Raw genomic sequence first — 13016 nt, 5'->3', positions numbered from 1 at the left:
GACTGTACATTGTAATTCAAAAATAGAACCAATCGAAAAACACACGCATCACAGCCAACTCTCGAATACGACGACCAGGACAACCAGAGGGGTAATGTGATCGACTTAAATAACTGAGTTGACATTGTTAGCATTCTGCTCGATTTTTTAAGAACAAACCTGAATGTGAAGGTAATTTTTTGATTTCTTTGCTACTGTATTATTACGCTTCGCGTAGGGGTACAAAAATCTTGCGCCATTTTCTCGATGAATCAAACATAAAACCTCAAAACTTATCGCTATTTCTCATATGAGTTTTGCCACGCTATTGCCTTGATAAATATATGTAATATAAATACTAAGCTTTCCTCTCCTCTTTCGGGTAGGGAGATAATGAAACAACTGATTAAAAAAAATAAATAAATAAATAAAAACTTTCAAGGACATTCCTTGGCTATAAGGAGATGTCACGATGGCGACGGCAACAAGAACGTCAAAAAAGCAATGCCGCGTGTTTTACACTTTTTCAAATACTGTACTTCTTTGCCGCCACGTGAAATTACCTAATTTGGTCTAATTTTACGTTTTTACGTTTTCTGCAGGACGCAAACAAGTAAAGATGAATTTTTTTCTCGCTCTGAAGTTGGATATGAAGTTTGAAAGAACGCGAATTCGATATTATTTTTAACTGAAGCTTTCACCGCCGTCGCCTTCGTGGTATCTTAACCTCCATCAGTACCAGGGACTTCCAGTGTCTGTTTACATCAATCAGGGGAGACTTCAGAAAGGTGAGGTAACATGTGGCGGCCCACCCCACCTACAAGTATCATGTAAACGTGATCAAATTAAAATGAGAGATTATATGGACAAGCGAGTTACCCCACCTAAGTTGGCTACTCAGGCTAGGAAAAACCAGTTTGACAATAGAGAACAAGATTTACTAGCCCAGAGTGAGGGCTTCGGCGACTTCAAAGGCTTGACACGATTCAGGTAGAGCCTTCTTTTCTCATCCTTAGTCAAGAAGGCAAAAAGAGTCTCTGCTCACAAGGCGCCGGTTCTCATCGCTACAGGGAAACCAGATTTCATACAAATCAATAAAAACACATAGTTCAGTAAAATAATGTGCTTGGGCTCCCTATGGACATGGGACATTAATTTCAAAGACAAAATTAAGCCGATAGAAAAAGTAACAAGGAAAACATTCATTAAGAACTCGTAAATTTTGGGGCTTTTAACTCCTCTGCCAGAAATGAATGCTGTACAAGTGGGTCACTTATTAGATGTTAATAGTCACGAGGGCAATGTTAAAAGAACAAAAAAATATAGCACAAGAAAATTGTCAGCGTTTGATGAATGTACTATTAAGGTTGTCCAGTCTCAAAGCGCAAATGATTCATGTAACTGATTTTATGTGAAAAATATAATAAAAAGGACAAATTCGTAACACATCTACCTTCGTAATTTTCAAAATTTTTATTTTCTTGGAAGTTCCAATTAAGTCTTTAATTTTTAATTTATTTACAATCCAGCCGAAACTAAAGACCAAACTATCTAATCAACCAACCAAAGCAGCAGTTGGTGTGAGCGAGGACAAAAAAGCATTATGCATTTAGTCGAGAATGACCAAAGGTTCAAAAACCAGGTGCCAGACTGAATTTGCGCAAATTACCGGCTTTAGTTCTTGGGTAGACATGGCCCACCTCTTTACTGTAATTTACATCATCGTTTGTTGCCGTGTGCTCGAGTTAAGCGAAGGTAAGTTCCGCAAACATTTTCAAGGGTCAACTGACTTTTCCTGTAAGGGTTCATATTACTTCTGTGTCGCTGCCTTCAAATTACGAAACATTCAATCACATACAGAATCAATATGTTGAACGTTAGGCCAACCGTGTAATCAAAACTATACCGAATAAAAAGCGGTTTATATAAAATGTGGAAACGACGCCACCCTAGGCTTTTAATGGATACTGAGTAATTCTTATCACTAGGAAGCAAAACGAACTCCACGCAGGTTTTCAGTAAAATAACCTCAGAGAACTGTGGCCATCTTCTGTAATCTTGGATGAGGACTGCTCATCCAAGATTACAGCTGAGATGAATATCAGGTAGGCTGAAGTCTACTTGGGCAATTGAATTTGAACAAGGATAAAAACACATTTGATTATTTGAAAAACAGTATGATTTTTACAAGTAACGCATGGAAGTTACAATTCCTTCCTCTGGCCGGCCACACATATCAGTAGCGGATTCTCCAACGTAAATTAGTGAAAATATGCCTACGCTACGATACGTTTTGGATGACATTTTCCCGGCCAACATGGATTTTAAGAAAAGCCGACCCATCTGCTTCCCCTTAAACTTTTGACATATAGTCTTGGTCACCGTCGGTCGCAATTAACGATCGTATGGAAAGTGAATAACCAACGCCTTTCCCGCTTACCGATGCGTTCAAAGGAAATCCATTCATAAGCGGTAGATCTTCGTGGCTCATTGTTTTGTCATTCTCATAACATAGTCATAATAAAGTATTATTTAGCCGATACAAAGGAAGGACCATTTTTATTTAGGCATCTCTTAGGTCAACCGTCTTACAAATTACACGTAATCAAATAGTTACTAAGCGTTAGGCACTGTCGCTATTACAAACCTAGGTTCAGAAGATTTTTGATAAGAATTAATTATGATATATCATAAACAAGTCATCTGGTCGCGAATGTGGTAGACTTGTTGTGGGCTGGTTAAATCTCTTAATTGACGCACGCTGAATTCGCTACGTACTGACGAAAAAGAGGATCTTAACGATCTTGCATAAAACGCCTACATATAAGAATCAATTTATTTGAACCATTTTCCCACAATGACTGATAAAACTTAGTCACAAAAAATGTTTCCATTACTAATCAATTTTAACTTGGGTGTTATTTGCTGATATTTTTTTGTCTTGTTTGCAAGTGTGAAGGATAGTAACCAAAATTGTTTAGTCTGTGTAGCACTAAGGCCCGCTTTCCATGCGATCTCTTTGAGAAACCGCTCTGTTACAAAGGCTAAAATGTTTAGTCAAATTGTACAATAAAAGGCCTTGACTTTAATTTAAAGCAAAACATCTGCAGTCGTTGTCTCTGTGGTCAAGTCATGATAATTAATTAGAATTTGATATCAATCATTAAACCGGATTTGTATACGGATTACCCCCAAATTTTTGAAATATATGGCGCTTTGCATTGTGTAAGCCAAACTTTATCACTGAAAGAGCCTCATTAACAAAAGCAAGGTGGGAACCATTTAAAGTTCACTTTGTGTATTTATTCCGCTCACGTGCCTAATTAACCACTAGAGAAATAAACTAGAAAATTCCCAAAGTAGTTATTCTCTTTTTCGTGAAAAAAAAAATTAAGGTCGTGGGAGAATATTTTCGATTTGTGCGTTTGCGTGTCGATGAGCGCAGATCTTGCGCTTAATAAACGTTGGCACTGATAAGCAGACCTTAATAATATAGCTCGCGGGTACTGTTATGGAAAGCTCGGTGCTGAAACCGCCTTTTTAAAGCATTATAAGGCTTCTGCTGATGTTTGATTTTCCTTATTTTTTCTTATTCAGGTTTGGTGTTTTAAACCCCTGCGTCACCTGTATAGGGCCAAACTTACACCAAGTACCAAGTAAAATTACACCGTGGTCAAACGTTAGGAGTTTTTTCGTTTTGTTTTCTTAAGTGGCATAATGTACATAATTTAATGAGGAAACTTGCCATGCGCGACTGTTTAAAATACTAAATGTCAGAGTATACAGTGGAACCCCGTTAATACGGTCACCTACGGAACCAAAAAATAATTTGGCCATATTAACGGGTGACCGTCTTAACGAGGGTATTTTTACAAGAAAATGTATGGCCGTTTTGCCGGGCGGCCAAATTAAAGTGGCCGAAATAACGAGGTGACCGTAGTACCGAGGTGGTCGTAAGGCGGGTTTCACTGTACTTTCATTTCTTTTAAAACTAGCGAGCTTGTCGCTCTGCAAATTATGTTGGCAAATGGTGTCCCCCATTGTTATTCTGCTTTGACTATTTTGATGGTGAGGCATTAAAATGTCTCATCATCAAATGCCCCGGTTTTGGTCACGGTACTTGGAAATGTCCTGTTAAATGATTCAATAAATAAATAGATGTTTTTAAAATTCAAATCAGTTGAGGCCTAAAAGCGGATAGTTTTCAGCGTTATGCTTTTTGACTGATTTTAAGGGCATATTTTTGAGCTTCGCTTTCGCCACCAGACCGTAATAACACTTTGGACAAGAGAAAAAAATAGAAACAGTTGCGACAGCTGAACAATCATAAAAGTAGGTTCATAAATGTAGGGCCATGAAAACCAGTGTTCGTTCGGGGTTTTAAGACGTAAGAGTTAAAATAGCGTGATGAACGAATAGTGGAATGGTGGAATAGTGTGAATTGAGATAGCTGGATCGGTTCCACTCAGTAGTTGTTCCATACGATATCTAAGAGTTATCAAATAATCATTGTGCACCGGAATTATTAAATCGCTCGGACGTTCATGCTGCTCTAATCATATTTAAACCCCATTTCAATGAATACAGTGTTACCGCCAGTAAGAATCGAGATTTTCAGAATCTGTTAGGCAAAAATTTGCCAGATAGCTGTAGACCCAGTCTATACATGTAGCGTACAGCTTACAGTAACCTGTTTAGCCTTAAAACAGCGTCTTATTTTCTTATTTTTAATAAGTCTATTTACAAAGATGTGAACTCTGAGGAAGGACTTTCAAAATTCATGTACTCCGTGCTTTAATTTTTCTTATCACAATGATTTTTGCAAAAACACTCATTTGGTTTGCAGATTTTACAGAAGAAATAGGTTATAGATAACACTACATTCTCTCAACAACAATATGTATTTTTTCTAACAAATAAAAATCCTATTTAAAAACCTAAATAACCTTAATTTACGGAGGGAGAGAAGCGACGACCGGAAATGCGTCTGCTGTTCGCAGGCTAAGGACGTACTTGCTGGCAAAAAAATTTGCAATGGGGAAATTTCAGTATTTCAAATACTTTAGGTATTGGTTATAATTTTGTTTGTTCAGCTTTTTTCCTGGGAAAACAATTTTCTTTCGTCAGATTTCAATTTGCCTCTTTAAATATTCATTTGTAATATTTGTGACCGGAATAAACGAAACGTCCATCATACACTCTAAACACATTCGACTTTTGATTGTTTTAGGGAGCTGTTTACAGGGAGGTGGGGGAATCTTGAGAAAGTGTACCCCAGGATGGCGGGGTTGTGTGATTGCAAGTAAAGGAGGGTCATATTTTACCCCACCTAAGCGGGTTACCTCACTTATCTGGGGTCCCCCACATTCATGTTCCCATGTGACGTGACACTTTATGCATCAGACTAATTTATGTGTAGATGAAATTCATAGTTCACTGAATACCGATATCGTATCTTTAGGTAAAACTTTTCATGCATAATAACGTTCCAACCAGTCTCTCCGCCATAAAGCAAATAAGTAAACTACTTTTACTATAGTTTTCAGTGACATGCTGATTATCCATAGAGACTGAGGCAGCTTGTTCTTCTGGCATATCACATTATAGCACTTTTTAATCAATGACCCGTTTACTCGCGTTTACTTAGGCGAAAACAAGAGGTCACGTACTCTAGCTAACCCATCAGTGTGGATATATCGAAAAAAGACCTTTGTCTTAAACATTTAATCAGGGGCGCAATAAAAAAAAATTTCCCAAGGTACGCTAAGACTAAGACGTTCAAGTGGAGTTAAATGTACGAAGACACAGAAGTCATAGTAAATAGTTATAAGTAAGTTATAATAGTAATAGTAATAGTTATCAGGCATAGTAAATAGTTATAAGTTATAAGTCATGAGTAAATAGTTCTCAGGGCTAAATGGCTTAGAGAAAGGATATATTTTCAACTCAGTCGTTTCTCCGTCTCTGGTTTGAATTCCGCTTTTACTCCACAAGTGTAGTTTAACCCTTTAACTCGCAGTTTCTGATTAGAAATTCTCCTTTCGGGCTGCTGTACAACCTGTACACTTCCTTGGTCACCGGCCATTATGGCTCTTGTCATAGGTTAAGACAACTTGTATACTATTTCCTAGTCACCGTGAATCTGATAATTAACGATGAGTGCAACCTCCGATATGTCTTTTGAAGAATGAATAAAGATTTTCGTTATTGCTTTTCGACTTCAGGAAAACGCAACCTAAATTCCTAAATTTGTGTTGTCAGACCATGTTGAAAAAAACAAAAAAACAAACAAACAAACAGACACACAAAAACACAACAACAACAATAACAACTGTAGAATATAGTTATTAGTAGGTTCGTACGCGAAATAAACAGTACCTGTTAGCACAGTTAAGGCTACCGGTCAGTATAAAACGCAGACTGCGGACTGCACACTGCAGACTGCGGACCAGGGGTAAAATGCAGACTGAGAGTAAAATGCAGACCGCAGACTGAGACTAATTAGCGTGAGTTTTCATTTCGGCCTTCCCATTGGGAGATTAAAGTGATAAGTCGTAACGTGTAAATTATGCCCCGCCGAGTAGGGTAGTCTTTTTAGTAAGGCGAGTTTAACTTCAGAAAAAAAAAAAGAGGTATAGGTGGGCGATTGGGAGATTTAGTTTGGGAATAAATGCTTTTCTATATCTAATTTTTGTGATCGAAGATTTAACCTGTTTTGTTGGTGTGAATTGAAGACTATTTCGGCATGCAAGATTTTTTTGTTCCAGGACTGTTTGTATTCTTTTTTTTTCTAAAATTACCGACTCCTTCGAAAATCATATGCTCCTCCAGCTCTAAAGTATAGGGTTGTGGATTTTTTTTGCAATGGTTCCAAATATATTGTTTTGAAGTAAACTATAAATGTATAAGCAGGAGCTTCGCGTTTAGCCTTGGCTAAATCTAGATCATGGATATACATTGTTTACCGCTAAATGAATAGGGTATTTTGAGTGGCATGTATTTGCAAAATGTAAGTGTGGTCTTAGGCGACGAGAAGGAAGGCACGTTTTTGATATAATTCTAAACAAAGATTTAACTGCAGAGGTGTCAACGAAGTCTTACGTTAATTTAACTAAATGAAGTCTTGTAGCGGAGCTCCATTGCTAACATAAATTGGTAACCTATGAAAGCAAGAAAATTTGATTATGACGTAGCGTACGCCCGAACGACCGTCTGTACACCCACTACATGTAAGCCGATATGCCAAATGTCACTGGCGGGAAAGCGTATGGCCACCCGCGTCTTGTGAAGCAGAGACAACTAAAGAGTCAATAAAGACGAAAACGGAAAGCGGAAAATGTTTCTGTATCCGTGTTGTTTTAAGTATTAAACTTAGATTAATTGTTATGTCCACAAATTTCAAATATAGAGAAAGAGACAGACAGAGAAAAAGAGAAAGTAGGCGACAGGCCAGAGAAGCTCAACGTTAAAAGGAGCTAGAGTGAGAGAGAAAAAAAACAAAAGGAGACATTTTTTGTTGGAGGAACAAAATGAAATTTTGTAGCGGCGGGATGCTAGCGGCCACCAGGGTGAAATTGAGCGACAGTGACAAAAAAAGTGAACAAGAACACGTCCAACAGTTCCTCCATAAAACGTGTAAACTAAGAAGTTTCTGGAAGTTTCACGTTGCAGTGGTGCAAAACAACCGCAAAGAAATGTACAAAACAAGCGAACTGCACGTGCAAGGTTGCTTTTTTGCTAATTAGACCTATTGTTGTTTTTTTTAATGTTCTCGTTGACTTTGCCGGTTAGCATTATACGATTTTATATTTTGTTTGAGTAAACCATAAAAATTATCGAGAGCTTCGCTTTTATAGCCTCGGCTAAATCTACATATTATTGATTTAAAGGAGGGCTATATAAATTGTCAGCTGAATAGTTCTTAAATCGATTTTACCAAAACGATTTAATGGGTTCTAGAATTGATTTACGAAGTAAAATGATTTCAGTTTGTTGAACTTAGTATTTTATGTATTTCTATTTATTAAAATTAGCTCCATTTGCCCAGCTGCTGTCGACTCTTTTGACAAGTACGCACACGGGTCCATATGGTTTTAAAAACTTTCGTACAAAATAACGTTTTTGCTTTTCTTTAATACATAACTGGCCTTTTACAGGTATATTTACAATACAACGTGATATCAAAAAAGCTTTTAAAACGATATACTTTGAGCTGATACAGGAATATTCACTAGCACAAGGCAAGGCGCCTTTTTTGTGAAAGTTTGTCATTGTAAAAAAAATACTACATCTGTTCGGTGGGAGTAAATTTCTTGCAAAATTCTTGTTACTGTACTGTGCCAAACGTGCACCTGCGTACGTGAATTATCGTCGGCATGGTTTGGTTTCTAATTTCTTTGAGTACCCTGCCTCACATTAGGCTGATTTAGCAACAGAACGGGAACGTCTGTTGACGACTGTGCGCGCAAATCAAACAACTGGCTTGACCAATGGCAGAGCGGCAAATTGGGTCCCTCCTATAACAACCTACACTACCATAATTCTTTTACTTATGAGGTCGCTCACCTATCGAACAAGCTACCCACATACGTTAAAGAGTCACTCAACTTAGGTTCATTTCATAAAAATTTAGAGTCTATTGATCTTTTAAATTTAGGAAATGGCTGTTTTTGTAGTTACTGCCAATCATAAAGTTTTAATTTTAACTAGATTTATTACTGTTTTAGTATTCTCATGTACGTAACGTCTTAGTAATTCTTAATATTGTAATTATTATTATTATTTTTTTTATCTCATTTTACTTTTTAACTTTATTTTTGTCATGCGTTTCATACATGAGCCCCTGGCTCGGATACTGAGGGCAACCTCAATCCCACGCAGTGACTTTAAATAGAATTGATTGATTGATTGGTTGACTGATTGATTGGTCCATGACTTTCCAGCTGAGCGACATCAAAGTAGTCTTTGATAGACGTTTTCGACATTTAATGGAGAGAGAGAGAGAGCTAGAAAACTGTAAAAATGAAAAAGCTTTTGAATAGGAAAACTTTCCAGTTAAATCTTAAAAAGAATGATAATCAGTCAGGGGTGATTTTCAGTTTCCGATTTTCAAGAATACTCAATGTATTGTGGGATCGCCTGAAGGCAAACATTTATTCAAGAATGTTTCTAATTTATCGCATTTCACTACTCAAACTGTTGTATTCTACGTGTATTAAAATATGATGCTGAATAACAGCGAGACAGACAGGAAAAAATCTGGACAGTAGAGTCAAGTCACGACACTACAAATTATTATTTGAATTATGTAAAAAAACTTTCCAAACGCATAGGACTCTTGAAACATATTAGCCCGTTTCTTAAGCAATGTCAAAGGGAAACCTATTACAATGGTGTTATAAAGCCCAACTTCCTGTATGGGAGCATGATATGGGACAGCTGCAATGTCGAACATCTTCAAAGTATTTTAAAACTTCAAAAAAGAGCGGCACGCATTATACTTGATGCTGAAGAACTTACACCATCAGTCGTATTATTCAATAATCTACACTGGCTCCCTTTTATTAAACAATCTCTAATAAAGAGATGCGCACTAGTCTATAAGCGGGTCCACAATTATCTTACGCCTATTTATTTGAAAAGTCTATTAGTCAGAAATTCAGAAAGTCATAATCGAGCCACTAGACATTCAAACATAAATTTGGTGTGCCCCAAGTATAAACGAAAAACAGAAGGAGGTCTTACTTTCACTACTAGGATTATAAAGGACTGGAATTGCATGAATGCCAATATAAGAAAAAATGGCTCGCTAGCAGGTTTTAGGCATAACGTTTTTAAATCCTTTCTAGCTGAACAAAAGGCTGCGATGCTCCTTAGACTGTAATTGTATATACGTTTTATGTTGTTTTTATCTATCTTAGTCATAATGTCTTTTTAGATACTTTCTATTACATTTTATCCTAAATTATCTTTGAAAATGGTATATTTCATAGTTTTTAGTTGTAGAATCTATATTTGTAATTTTGTTTTGAGGGCCACAGAGTCATCAGTATCTTAAGACTACTGTTAAGTGTTTTACCCTCTTTAAGTAAAGCCTATTATTTTTAAAGCCTATTATTACTACAAATAGCTTTTACTTATAACAGAAAACCTTAAAAAAAATCTCACCAATTTCTCAAGTACGCACGTGCGTATTTTCGTAAAGGACGCTACGCCCCTGCTGATAATGATTCTAAATGATCACAAGTTGTCCTACTTTTCCTACTTTCAGAAAAAAGGATATTTTAATTCAACACAAAGCGCAGGATTTCCTAAGACGGAAGAACTTAAGTCAAGTTTAAGGACGATGTCCCACTTTCAAAAAACATTATTTTCATATTTAGGACCGATGAAAGGAGGACTCCTTAAGGTGGCTCCGTAATTAATACAAGAGCATTTAGCTGTGACAAATTTTCCGTCATAACTTTTTGGTTTTTAACGCGATGGCTGCGAAACTTTGCAAAGAACAACAGATATCATTCGGCAATAATAATAAATATTCCGATTTCATTGATGGTAAATATTTCTTGAGAAATTAGCGCTTAACAGGACCCTACTGTTCAAAGAAAATCGCGTCTAGTAAAAAATTTTGCTGACATTTTTTACTGAAATTTCTGGAATCGGCTCTAATTGATATAATAAAAATGCCAGAGGAATTTCAGAAAAATCGTTGGAGCAGAAGTCCGTAACTAAAAGTCGCTCAAAATTCAGCTGTGAAATTGTTTTGGAATTTCAAAAATAAATTACCATCAGGAAGAAGGAGCCACCAGTTTGAATTTTCGGGACAAGCAAATTCAACGTTTGCTAATTCTTAAAACAAAAGCCGATTGCCTATCGTACTATTCTTTAAAAGATACTTTTTAGTTTTAGAGGCACTATAAATTGCTCCAAACCTTGCTCTGAAGTACAATGACTTGTTCTTCGACATTTTTAAAATATCCCTTGGCAGTTTTGGCTCAAACTCCTGCTGCATACATTTTGATGTATTGCAATGCATTTTCAACGACTTTTACTGCTGTTCGTTGCTTCCAACTCAGGAAAAAAGTATTGAGATTGGACGCTACCTCGCATCAGAGCTCAGATAGAACTGTCCAGCACCTTTGTTTATGACTACAAAATGAGCACGGGCGGCGGTTCTGCGAGGAATTCGCACCTCACCCAGGGGGGACGAACGACCACGATGACCATGCCTGTGAACCGAATAACATCACAGTGCAAAATAAAATTATCGCAAAAATACTGCCTGTGATTAAATTTACAACTCTGAAATTTTTGTCACTCCTTCCTTCAATGAATGGGTATTTTTTTTCTTGATTATAATTTTTTGCTCTACAATACATGTTTATACAGATCGGTTCACAGACATGGGGATCATTGTCACTCGTCCCCCCTGGCTGAGGTGCGAATTCCTCGCAGAACCGCCGCCCGTGCTCATTTTGTAGTCATAAACAAAGGTGCTGGACAGGTCTATCTGAGCTCTGATGCGAGGTAGCGTCCAATCTCAATACTTTTTTCCTGAGTTGGAAGCAACGAACAGCAGTAAAAGTCGTTGAAAATGCATTGCAATACATCAAAATGTATGCAGCAGGAGTTTGAGCCAAAACTGCCAAGGGATATTTTAAAAATGTCGAAGAACAAGTCATTGTACTTCAGAGCAAGGTTTGGAGCAATTTATAGTGCCTCTAAAACTAAAAAGTACCTTTTAAAGAATAGTACGATAGGCAATCGGCTCTTCTTTTAAGAATTAGCAAACGTTGAATTTACTTGTCCCGAAAATTCAAACTGGTGGCTCCTTCTTCCTGATGGTAATTTATTTTTGAAATTCCAAAACAATTTCACAGCTGAATTTTGAGCGACTTTTAGTTACGGACTTCTGCTCCAACGATTTTTCTGAAATTCCTCTGGCATATTTATTATATCAATTAAAGCCGATTCCAGAAATTTCAGTAAAAAATGTCAGCAAAATTTTTTACTAGACGCGATTTTCTTTGAACAGTAGGGTCCTGTTAAGCGTTAATTTCTCAAGAAATATTTACCATCAATGAAATCGGAATATTTATTATTATTGCCGAATGATATCTGTTGTTCTTTGCGAAGTTTCGCAGCCATCGCGTTAAAAACCAAAAAGTTATGACGGAAAATTTGTCACAGCTAAATGCTCTTGTATTAATTACGGAGCCACCTTAACTCCTTCATGGTCCTAAACTCATAAAAATTACAAAAAACTACTATAAGAATATAGTAACCCAGAAAAATGTGTTGTCTTTGGTTAGATTAACAATGTGTAATATCGTGCGTAATGCAGTAAAGCACACTTGAGTTTCGATAAGTAGTCTTTTGAAATGAGAGGTATGTTAGTAGATTGAACATCTTATCATATATAACTCTTCACAGGGAATAATTAGGAAGCCCAGAATAAGCATGATTCAGTAGAAATACTAAAGGCCTCCGTCAAAAATAACCAACAACCTATTGTATTAAAACGACAACTGTCTCTTTCGGCGACATCCACGCACACCCGCGAGCTGTGATACCGTCGTTTGGATCCGGCAACCGTGGACACGTAACGAGAAAATAGGTTCAAAGTGGGTTCAAACGTGAATGTTTGGCCGCCGAACATTTGAATTTTGTGAGGACGCTAGAAAAATGTGGGCACACCGCTCACTATTAAGAATTGACGAAACCGGAAACCGCGCATCAAAACTCTCTGGCATCCAGGTTAGCGACTGTTTAAGAGCTTGAAGCATCTGACCTGATTTGTGTTTGTTTCGCGGGTGATAACCTTTGCCTCTGGCTTTCACAGTGTGTCAGAATTCAATATTCGTTTCTTTAAATGAGGCTACCAGCTACCAGTGAGATTTTGAATCCAATACTGCAATCCCTTTGTAAATGAAAATGAGAGGAAGGCGCTGATCAAAAACATGTCAACAATAGGAGCCGATTAGTATCGGCTCCTGGCGCTAATTTCTATAATGGCTGTCAAACTCCAAATGTTTGGC

Source organism: Porites lutea, chromosome 3 (genome assembly GCF_958299795.1).
Source record: "Porites lutea chromosome 3, jaPorLute2.1, whole genome shotgun sequence".
NCBI lineage: Eukaryota > Metazoa > Cnidaria > Anthozoa > Scleractinia > Poritidae > Porites > Porites lutea.
Note: the sequence above shows the minus strand (reverse complement) of the source record.